This window comes from Gobius niger (assembly GCF_951799975.1).
Source record: "Gobius niger genome assembly, chromosome: 9".
In the NCBI taxonomy this organism is placed as follows: Eukaryota; Metazoa; Chordata; class Actinopteri; order Gobiiformes; family Gobiidae; genus Gobius; species Gobius niger.
In genome coordinates, this window is record NC_136860.1 from 12,307,223 (window position 1) to 12,318,310 (window position 11,088).

An 11,088-nucleotide genomic window follows, 5' to 3' on the forward strand; every position below is an offset into this window, starting at 1 on the left:
GCTTTGACTTATTTGAAATTGCCTTTTTCTTATTTGAAAGATTTACTTAATGAATTGTATTTATTTGATTGGCTAATTGATTTTGTTTTTTATTTATTTTTTCAATTCACAGGGGTGGACTAAATTGAGTCATGGTTCTGAGGTCAAGAGTCAGCCTGGTAAAAGGAATGTCCTATATTTTTTATAAGCTGTCAGACATCTTTATGATTGTCTCCCGGCTGCAGAGGTCTATAAAGCGGGTACATAGGCGTGTGTTTAGTCCCTTCTGACCACTGCCAGCGTCGTCTACCATATATCTACAGGAACCGCTGTATGCAGAGAAAGGTTTCTTAACTGCGACCTTTAAAACTCGTGCTACACAGCCCAGATGTGTTGCAGCATGGAATGAAACAATTTGGTAATTTACACAAAAATAAATACCTGACAGTAGACACACATAAAATCGACACATGTCCTACTGATCTTTAGCTATACACCCATAGTCTACGTCAGGGTCTCCCCCAGTGTTTAAGCTCAAATCCACCTATGATACTTGAACTGAGGCCGATTAGCATTCACGGCTAAATGCTATATTACTATGCTATGATGAAAAATGACCAGTAAACTGTAAATGCCGTCTTTACAGACTGCTTTACATGTAGTTGATGGTTTTGTTAACTTGGTATTTATTGGGTGCTTCTAGTTTACATTTGATCGCTTGGAGCTAACGTTAGCGGTAGCTGCGATGGGAATCTTCTGTCTCATTCTTGACGTTGATCAAGTCACTAAAGTTGGCTCCTCTGCCATCCTCGTTGGAATAGTAGTGCGTGGCTTTGCTATACAATAAAAACATTTCTGAAATAACATGCACGATAAGGTGTTCTTTTTGCTGTGATATGATGCTCTGAGTGTGATCAGCCTTGGACGATCGGCTCAGGGGAAAGTTGGACATCCCGGGTTTACAAAGGCAAGGCCGTGGGAACCCAGGGTGCTGAGGGCGCTGCAGCACCCCCTGGTGGATAGCTTGTGAACTGCAGGCAATATTAACCCCTTAACTCCCACCTGAACCGAGCACATTTTCTCCAGCTTTACCCCAGACCAAAAGCTTCTGGAAAAAAGGTGTGAAAATAGCAACAAAACTGAGATGAAAACAAGGATGAAAATGTGAAAAAAGTGAGAAAACATTACGAAAAAGTGACCAAAAATTGACAAAAAATGACAAAAATTGACAAATAAGTGAGAAAAATTTCACGAAAAATGGAGGAAAAAATGGACGAAAAAGTGATAAGAATTTGACAAAAAAATGTGAATAATTTGACGAAAAAGTGACAAAAAAGTCACGAAAATTTGACAAAAATGAGATGACTGCCCAACAAAAAAAGTGATGAAAAAAAATCTGATGTGAGGAAAAAGATCAATTTAGTTTTGTAGGTCTTTCAAATGAGGTGTTACACTGGCCTACAGGATTTGGGTAAAGCTGAACTGGAGAAAATGCTCTCGGTTCAGGCGGGAGTTAAGAGGTTAATAAAGAGGATTTATGCACAGAAAAAGTATTTTGGGGGTAGATTTTGTCCCTCAGCACACCCTAACTAAAATATCTTCCCACGGCTCTGTACAAAGGTTTGGGAAATCCTGTTCTTTCCAGACGAGGCGAGAGATAAGACTTGTACCATCTTAGGGTAAAGATTTGTGTTGGAGATTACAGAAGAACTTACATATATACCAGTGTGATACTTCTACTTTGTAAAACGCCACGGTAGCACAGCGGTTAGTGCTTGTGCTTCACAGCTAGAAGGTCCCCAGTTCGATTCCCACCTGGACGGGGCCTTCCTGTGTAGAGTTTGCATGTTCTCCCCGTGTCTGCGTAGGTTTCCTCCGGGCACTCCGGTTTCCCCTACCACTAAAAACATGCACAATAGGTGAATCCTCCAGCCGGGTGATTCTGACCATCAACCTGGCTCCACATCTGGAGATGGGTCCCGGGGTGTGGTACTGCCGCCACCCACTGCTCCTTATGGGTCGTCCCAGCGACGTCCAAGCATGGGTCAAATGCAGAGAAGTAAAAAAAACTTTATTGTCAACCATGCACAATGATTGACATAGGAATTTGCCTTTCGCTTTCTCACACATTCGGTACATTTGCCCAGCAATGTAATAAAAATACATTAAAGTCCATTATGAAATCAGTTCATTGCAGACGCAGCAGCAGCAGATTTACTCCAACAAAAGAAAAGGAAAAGAACAGACTGAACGACACTAGCAGTTACAACTTTTTTAGCTCCTTGATGGCAACGGGCACAAAAGAATTCCTGTACATTTTTCTTGGCACAAGGCAGTCTGTTTCTCTGCCGTGATGGAAGGAGTGGATGGTTATCGTCATCTGTGATCTCATAACAGACACGATGCGCTGCTTTGCTGTAATGCTGAGACAAATTGGTTTGTTGTTGGCCTGTGATCTTACTGCCCTGTTTAACGACTCTGCCAGGTTTAGCTTTGTTTTTGACAGTCAGATAGCGAAACCTAGAGACTATGTTAAATGTCAGTGTGCACTCAATTAAACACTGATAAACCCTTGTTAAGCTGTGGTCACTGACTCCAAAACCTCTCAGCCAGAAGTTGTTCCTAAATATTTGAATATTTGAGTCCACTTGCTCTACATCATGTCCGTTTAACCGAAGTGGTTCGAGCAGTGGATTTGACGGCTCCAGTTTCCTTTGGCTGGTGAAGCACATTTCTTTGGTCTTATTTAAGTCAAGCTGCAGGCTGCAGTCCTGAAACCATTTCATGAGCTCGACTGTGGAGTTTACATAGTGAGCCATAACCTAACCCCCTGATCAGGTTCGTTCACGATGTAACAATTCCAGTTCCTTGTATATGACTCTCAATGAATATGGCCCATATTGAGCCAACTTGTGACAATCGCTGTCCACTACTTTTCAAGGTGCACAGTTGGAAATGTGTGTGTATATGCAGTGGGGCAAAAACGTATTTAGTCAGCCACCAATTGGGCAAGTTCTCCCACTTAAAATAATGACAGAGGTCTAATTTTTATCATAGGTACACTTCAACTGTGAGAGACAGAATGTAAAAAGTTTTTTCCAGGAATTCACATTGTAGGATTTTTATAGCATTTATTTGTAAATTATGGTGGAAAATAAGTATTTGGTCAATAACAAAAATTCTAATACTTTGGTCCCAGCTCTCTGCAGGTCAATCACCAGGTCCCCCCGTGTGGTTCTGGGATTTTTGCTCACTTGTGACCCCACGGGATGAGATCTTGCGTGGAGCCCCAGATCGAGGGAGATTATCAGTGGTCTTGTATGTCTTCCATTTTCTAATAATTGCTCCCACAGTTGATTTGCTTGCCTATTGTAGATTCACTCTTCCCAGTCTGGTGCAGGTCTACAATTCTTTTCCTGGTGTCCATCGACAGCTCTTTGGTCTTGGCCATAGTGGAGTTTGAGGCTGTGGACAGGTGTCTTTTATACAGATAACCAGTTCAAACAGGTGCCATTAATACAGGTAACAAGTGGAGGACAGAAGAGCTTCTTAAAGAAGAAGTTACAAGTCTGTGAGAGCCAGAGATCTTCCTTGTTTGAAGTGACCAAATACATATTTTCCACCATAATTTACAAATAAATTCTTTAAAAATCCTACAATGGGAATTCCTGGATGTTTTTTTCACATTCTGTCTCTCACAGTTGAAGTGTACCTATGATGAAAATTACAGACCTCTGTCATTATTTTAAGTGGGAGAACTTGCACAATTGCTGGCTGACTAAATACTTTTTTGCCCCACTATATAGTGCTGTATAGATACAGACGGCATCTCGTCATAGAAGGGGGCGTGGCTTCGCTGAGGGGGAAAATAGAATCTTTAGAGAAATATAATTGTCCACTCTTTTAAGCCATTTTCTGGTGTAATATGAACTTATTTATCACGTATAAATAACATCAAGTGTAAATCGGGCCCATATGGATATTTTCTCACAGCAGATCGATCAGTAGAAGTGAAAAAACGGCAGTTGTAGCTAGTGCTAGCTAACCGTTAGCATTAGCCCGATGCTAACATGTAGCATTATGTTAGCATTCTCCGTTATTTATGTATTTATGGGCTGTTGAACCACTTTGCTCCTCCCCATGTCTTTGTATCTTTATTTAGTAGAAAACTATATTCATAAATCAGCATTTGTTAAAGTAATTTTTGAATAATTAGAGAAGTTTAGATTTTACTCCAACTTGTTTTCCCCTTAACTGTTTTTAAGCATGACCATATATGGCCAATTCCAGAGATGCCGTCTGTATCTATAGGGAATAGTTCGGACATTTAAAGCCATGGACTGACGTTGGTGACCTCAGTCTTGGGTTGCAACAGAAAGAGCATTTGTCATTAAAAAAAAAAGTTAAAATTTCCCACATGATAGTTTTTATTCCAAGACCTGTTCTCAATCAAGGAAACCGGAGTCAAGTTTGAAACAGTAGCGGTCGGCATAGACCAGCTTACACCATGACTCAGATGTGCAATACGAGATTCCCATAGCCCAAATTTCATTAAGTGAGCTCACTCCACTTTAACTGCCACTTAATTGTTTGTTATAAAAAAGTCACCGGTGCAATCGAATTAAGCATTTAAGCGATCATTAAAATGTGCTGAGAGATTTAATACATTAACTGTGAGTCAAAGGGACGCGTGCCACCTGTGTGTGCCAGGGCGGGAACGGGCTATGGGCGAAAAAAAAACAGCAGCACTTCTGCAGTCGCTGACATGAAAGTTCTATTCAAAATTCTGGTGGGCTTTTTAATTATGAACTGTCTAATTAGAATGCATTTTCACACCACCACCAGGGACTGCAGGGTCGCGCCGGGACAAAGTCAGGCGGAGGCATGAGAAAGAGACTTGTAGAAACTAATTATAATCCATGTGTTGTGAAAGTTTACTGTGTTCTCTGACGTTTTTTGCACAAGCGAAATTGCAACTGAAGAACGAGCTCAAAGTGTGATTTTGTTTTTGCTTATTTGTTTGAGTAACATTTGGTGCGGCTTTGTGTCATCTGCCTTGTAGCTGCAGAGAACACAGAGGTATGTTTTTTTTGCCAGCAGCATTTGCATTTAATCCATAAACCATTTTCTTCTGCTTTATCCAGGGCCGGGTTGTGGAGGCAGCAGTCTGAGCAGAGAGGCACAGACTATCCGATTCATTCACACCTTCCTCCAGCTGTTCAGTGGGGACCCCGAGGCATCACCAGGCCACAAAGACATAGTCCCTCCAGGGTGTCCTGCCACAAGGCCACCTCCCAATAGGACATGCCTGGAACACCTCCCGAGGGAAGCGACCAGGAGGCATCCGAAGCAGATGCCTGAGCCTGAGCCACCTCGACTATTCCTTTTAACGTGAAGGAGCAGTGACTCTACTCCGAGCTCCTTACGGGTAACTGGCCCAGCCACCCCGCGAAGGAAACTTTTTCCGCCCACCTATACAGTAATTGTGATCTTATCCTTTTTTGACCTTTTATTTAACTAGGAAAGTGCCACTGAGATTAAGGATCTCTTTAGCGGGGAGTCCTGGCCCCAGAGGGTAACCTATTGTACATGTTTTTAGTGGTAGGGGAAACCAGAGTGCCCGGAGGAAACCTACACAGACACGGGGAGAATATGCAAACTCAGAAAGGCCCCGTCCTTTTTTTTTTTTTTTTTTGCATTTGCATTTAGTGGCTCATACCGTGTCTGACTTCAGGACGCAACATTTTCTAAGAATAGGGTGACCAGATTTACGCTCTTAAAAGCTTTGTGACATTTCGGTTATTTGTTGCAGAGAGCAGCTCCCCAAAAAGCTCCTCCTGTGGTCCGACATACTCAGGAAATGCCTTCCACACCTCTCGAGCCTTTCAACGCGGAAGTGAAAACACTCACCACAGCTTCAGCAGGGTTTATTTTATTTTATTTTTCTTAACGAGGGGGTATTATGCTTTCTTCAATCACACAGCACCAGTCTACATCACACTACAATGATGACCAAACCTTCTGTTGGTCTGTAAATGCAGTAAATTAGAATAACTGCCTTGCATAAAATTGCTCTCTCAAAATGGCTGCAGTGAATGTCTTGAAATAGGCCTCTGTCTCTTTAAGAATCTCTGACCCTTTCAGACACGCCCCCTCCACACGCCGTCTGTGGCATCAGTGGGGAGGGGGTTCTGCTGAGGAGCAGTGGTTGGTTACTCGGCTGGTGACGAAAGCTCGGAGGCGTCTCCAGGAGGTGGGGGCGTTCCTAGGAGGACTCAGGCAAACCTATCCCTAAAATGGCCGCCATCAGAGTTTTTACAGATTACTCCAAAATACGTGAATGTGCCAAGGCAACACTTCAGGCATGTTTTTAATGAGGGAATGACATAATAACATGATGTAAAGCTTGAAAAAGTCGATTTTGCATAATACCCCACCTTTAAAACAGCTGTGCAGCAAAGGGAGCAAGAAGAGGGTGGGCAAAAGGAACTCATGGGGAGATCTCTTGAAAATTAGGAAATGGAACTACTGTATATTTTGTTTCAGCGGTCAATATCACATTATCTAACCAACAAAGTGTAAGATAGTGATGTGTTTGAGATGATTAGCAAATGCCAGCAAAAAGCATAATACCCGTCTTTGAGACAAAACAGCCGGACTTGCATTTCAAAAGTAGCCGCAGACATTTCACTCTCCATCCAGGGAGCTCCCTCGTGGCATCCTGCTGGATCAAGAGCTGAAAGACGGAGGCCGTGTGTAAGACATCAACGCCCCTGGCCCTCGATAGGCATGGAGGACTGCGTTTCCAGCGCCTGGGATTGAGCCAAGCGGAGGATGTCGTTTTGTCTTTGTGTTGCAAGACTGGTCAACGAAATGTTACGACTGTTCCACGTCTGCAGTAATGGTGAGGCCTTTCTGGAGAGGGGTTGCACCACTTCATGATGTCAGTAGGTGGATCAGAGTGTTTGGAACTTTTGAGAAGGTGACCAACTTAAAGCAGTACTAAGCATTAGCTCGTGCGCCCTAGAGGCCATGAGCGCCACTGCAGGTGTGGTAGCATGTTACGTTTTTTTACTCATTAATTGTCCGTGAGAGTAAATACTACGCTGACAGAAAAGGCAAAGGGAGAGAGGGATATTGTACATCCAATTACACAATGGAGATCATTTTTTTCACTCAAACTTGGCTTTAAATACTGTTTAAGTAGCGCTCGTCCGCAGTTAGCTTTGCCCGTTAGCCTGTTAGCTTCTTCTTCGTGATTCCATCAGTGTGTATTGGTGGCTCTGACCCGGTGGCAGTCAAGTTGCAAGCATGGTTTTCTGGCCAGACACACCAGGGGGAGATGAAAGACCATTCCATTAACACGTGTACTACCCCCAGAGGGACTACGGAAAGGATTTATTAAGGTAAACACTTAGTTTTGCTTTAATATGCAGCTATATATGTTTTCCATCTTAGTTTCACGGTTAAAAGTTCAAGAGAGTCACTTTCGCCGAATCCTGTCACTTTTTGCGAAAAACAACTGCTAATTCTTTTCGGCTGAAGTCCCAACACAACACGCGCCGCCATTTTAAAACCGTGACATCCCATAATAAGCACCTGCACTCCAGCGCGACACATTGATTTCACACATAGACCGGCTCTCCTATACGCCCGTTCCCAGTGACAGCCGATCTGTGGAAAAATAGGCTTTTTGCATGCTTTCGTCTACGGCGAAATACGCACCCAAACAACTTCACACACCCAACTTCTCGCCCCGTGCCAACATTTTTTCCTTTTTGTTTTGCGACTTGCCGCCGCGGAGGCCTATTATTACTGCTGACGGTAATAGGCACCTCTGTTCCCAATCAAGTTTGTGCTTTGAGAAAGAGAGAGAGAGAGAGAGAGAGCGGGAGGAACAGTTTGGGCAGGCTGGTGTAGTCCCGGAGCAGACAGGCGGGCGGTGGAGTGTGTCTGGGGGGTAGTCCGCGGAGGCAGACACTGATGGAGGGCTGCAGGGTTCAGGCAGGGCACTCTGGGAAAATGTGAAGGCTGGTGCCAAGAAGCTGCTCCGGCTGTTGTCAATACTTTCAACAAAGAAGACGGTCTGAAAGAGGAATTCCAAGTCTGATTTGCACAATAACAAAGTGTACAAGACATGTTGTGGATTTGGTGTTGTATGCAGGGCCAGCTCTACCCATTAAAGCCTCTGCCTCTGCAAATATTGATGCTTTCCATGGTATCGACAGGAAAAATCGGTAAAAGTTCTTAGAAATCGCAGATGTGAGTGCTATTGAATTTGGAGTGGCTGAAACTTTTCATCTTAAAGGAACAGGCCACCGTTTTTTCCATACTGAGATATGTTCTTACCTGAGCTTAGACGAGTTAATGCGTACCTGTCTGGTGTTTACGTGTGCGCTCAGTCACGCAAAAACACCAAGATGTTGTTAGCATTTAGCCTCTCCTCCGCTCCTCTGTGGGGCCTAACGGGGTAAAGTTAGAAGCGTTCTCCCTATTTAGATACGGTTACGTGAGTAGCTACGCAATCCTAGCATAGTCACACAAAATTAAACATTTTCTAAGCGGAAAAAAAGGGGCACTATTTTGTAAGTGACACCAAAGGAGCACTTCCGCACACGTCGAAGTGCTCCTAACACCTTCAAATTCAATTCAGTTGGCTTCATTATCAATTCTGTCACATGTAAAGCTTATACTGAGAATTTAAATTGCATGACTCTTAAACCCTTGGTGTAAAAAGACCATAGTTATCACTATTAGTAATGTGACGTTCACAAGAATAAACAACAGAGCAGGCCACACAAGTGAAAGCTTTTTGCACTGAAGTGAAAGCTAAATGCACTAAAAATGATTTGTCCAGACAGTTGCAGACTCCTTTTAATGAGTTGTGGCGCAAGATTGTGATTTTAGATGATTTAAATAAAAAAAACTGTGCCCTTTATCGATCTCGTCTTAGATACTTTGATATTGTGAGTTATATGGCTGGCTTTATTCAAATTTCATATTAAAAAGAGACAGTCTTTTGAACGGCTCTTTAAAATCCAGATCCCAAAGACTTTGCTCCCAGTAAAGAGCCGTAAATCTAATCACTAATCACTATGTGCTAAGATTCTGGGAGCTCCTCAGACTCCACTTTCTGACCTGTATTCTGGACAGGTGACGCGGAAGGCTCTGAGTATTCTGGCTAATGATGCTCATCCTCTTCATTGTGAATTCTGCTACTTGCCTTCTGGTTTGAGGCTTAGGGCTCCATTGGTGAGGAAAAACAGATACAAATATTCCTTCATACCTGTAGCCATCTCCACTCTAAACGCTGAGTATAAAAGGAGTATACAGGCACCAAATTCAGTGTGAGGGTAAAAGTTGTTGTATTCTCTTGTTCTGTTGTTGCACAAAAATTGCCAAGGAAGACTTTGCACTTCGACATCTTGTTGAACTGGTGAATGAAAGCATTTTATTTTTCCTGTCTGTTTTTATGTATCTACTGTATTTTTATGGACCTTGTGCTGCAAAACTAATTGCCCCATCGGGGACATGAAATAAAGTGAAGTGAAGTGATGTATAGAGCAATATCAAATACATACATACAGATTGGGGGGGGGGGGATGGAGGGAACTGAAGAGCTCTGATAGTCTGGTGGTTGAAACAGTCCTTCAGTCAGTTGAATCTGGAATAGATTTAGACTCTGCAGTCTTCTTCATGTACGTACAGTATGTCAGCCCTCATCATTCTGGCCTGACCTCTGTGTTTTTTTGTTTTGTTGTGTTTTTTGTGGATTTTGCCACTTGTCAAATCATCTACATATCACTCCAACAACCAAAAAACCTGGAATCGGGCCTGACTCTATGCATTAAAGACGAGACAAGATACATTTTCATTAGTCCAATTGAACAGAATTCTGACTTGGGAGAAGACCGTTCACGTGAACAATATTAAACATTAGTCAAGTAAAACCCATCCACAATACTGCAACACACGATCGCCGCAGTCCATCAGCAGCATGTTCCGAAACACATCTACCTGACACCGGGTGTTTGTGAATTGATTTCTCAATATTTTAGGCAAGGCAACAAATATTACTTTCTTGGGGAGATTTCACGCTTTGCAGCAACTCAATGTACCTTACCACAGCACAGAAATAGATAGACACAGATATCCTCGCCACAATCCATCTTGAAGCACAAAGTGAGAAGGAAGTCCCAAACTACACACAAAAATATCACCATCAGGGCAGTCAAAGGCTGCGTCCGAAACGAGCAGATTGGTAAGAGCGTCAGCGTCCGCCATGACAAGATGCTTCCGAATTGGGCTGTCAGTTAGGAAGTAGTTAGGAAAAGGAGCCTCGATGCTAACTATCATGGCCACTTTAGCATAGGGACCTCTGATGCTAACTAACCGGTGATTAGGAGCTATGTGCCAACCCATAAGCCACTGCGCCAAACCCCCCCACCCTCGAGTGTTTAATGTACAACCACTGTTGATTGACAGGAGCACATTTAATAATAAAAATAATAATAATAATGAAAAAAATAAGATTCTGCACAAGCCAAACTTTATAAAAGTGACAAAATCCATGTTGTCGTCTCCACAGCTCAGTCACATGTCAGTGTTAAAGAGGAAACTCAGTAAACGGATTAAATGCTTTTGTTTTCATTTAGTAGAAACTTAAGCCACATGGATCATTTGCTGCTGTAGCTTTATGGAACAGCTGTTGAAATAAAATAACACTAAAGGGAAATGTTTGGATCATTTGGATTTTACTTTCTCCTTAAATGTCTTTGTTTGGACACTATGTTGTTGTTGTTGTTGGACACTGTACAGTATAGGGGGCGACATGCACTTTTGTTTGGCCTGCACTCCACCAATAACTTTAAAGAAGAAGAAAAACAGCTGTTGATGATGTCACTTCCCCTTCCACTGTTTAAGGACGGACGGATTCTTTAAAACGCTGCTGAAGCTCTAGTTCACTAACTGCATAGAGATCTAACAGTTGACCCCATGAAAGGTTAAGGAGTTAGTTGCTAGTGTTAGTGCTTAGAGGCTACAATTTGATGGTTTCAGACGCAGCCAAAATGTAAAACCATCAACACACCTTTTACATCTAGCCGTACG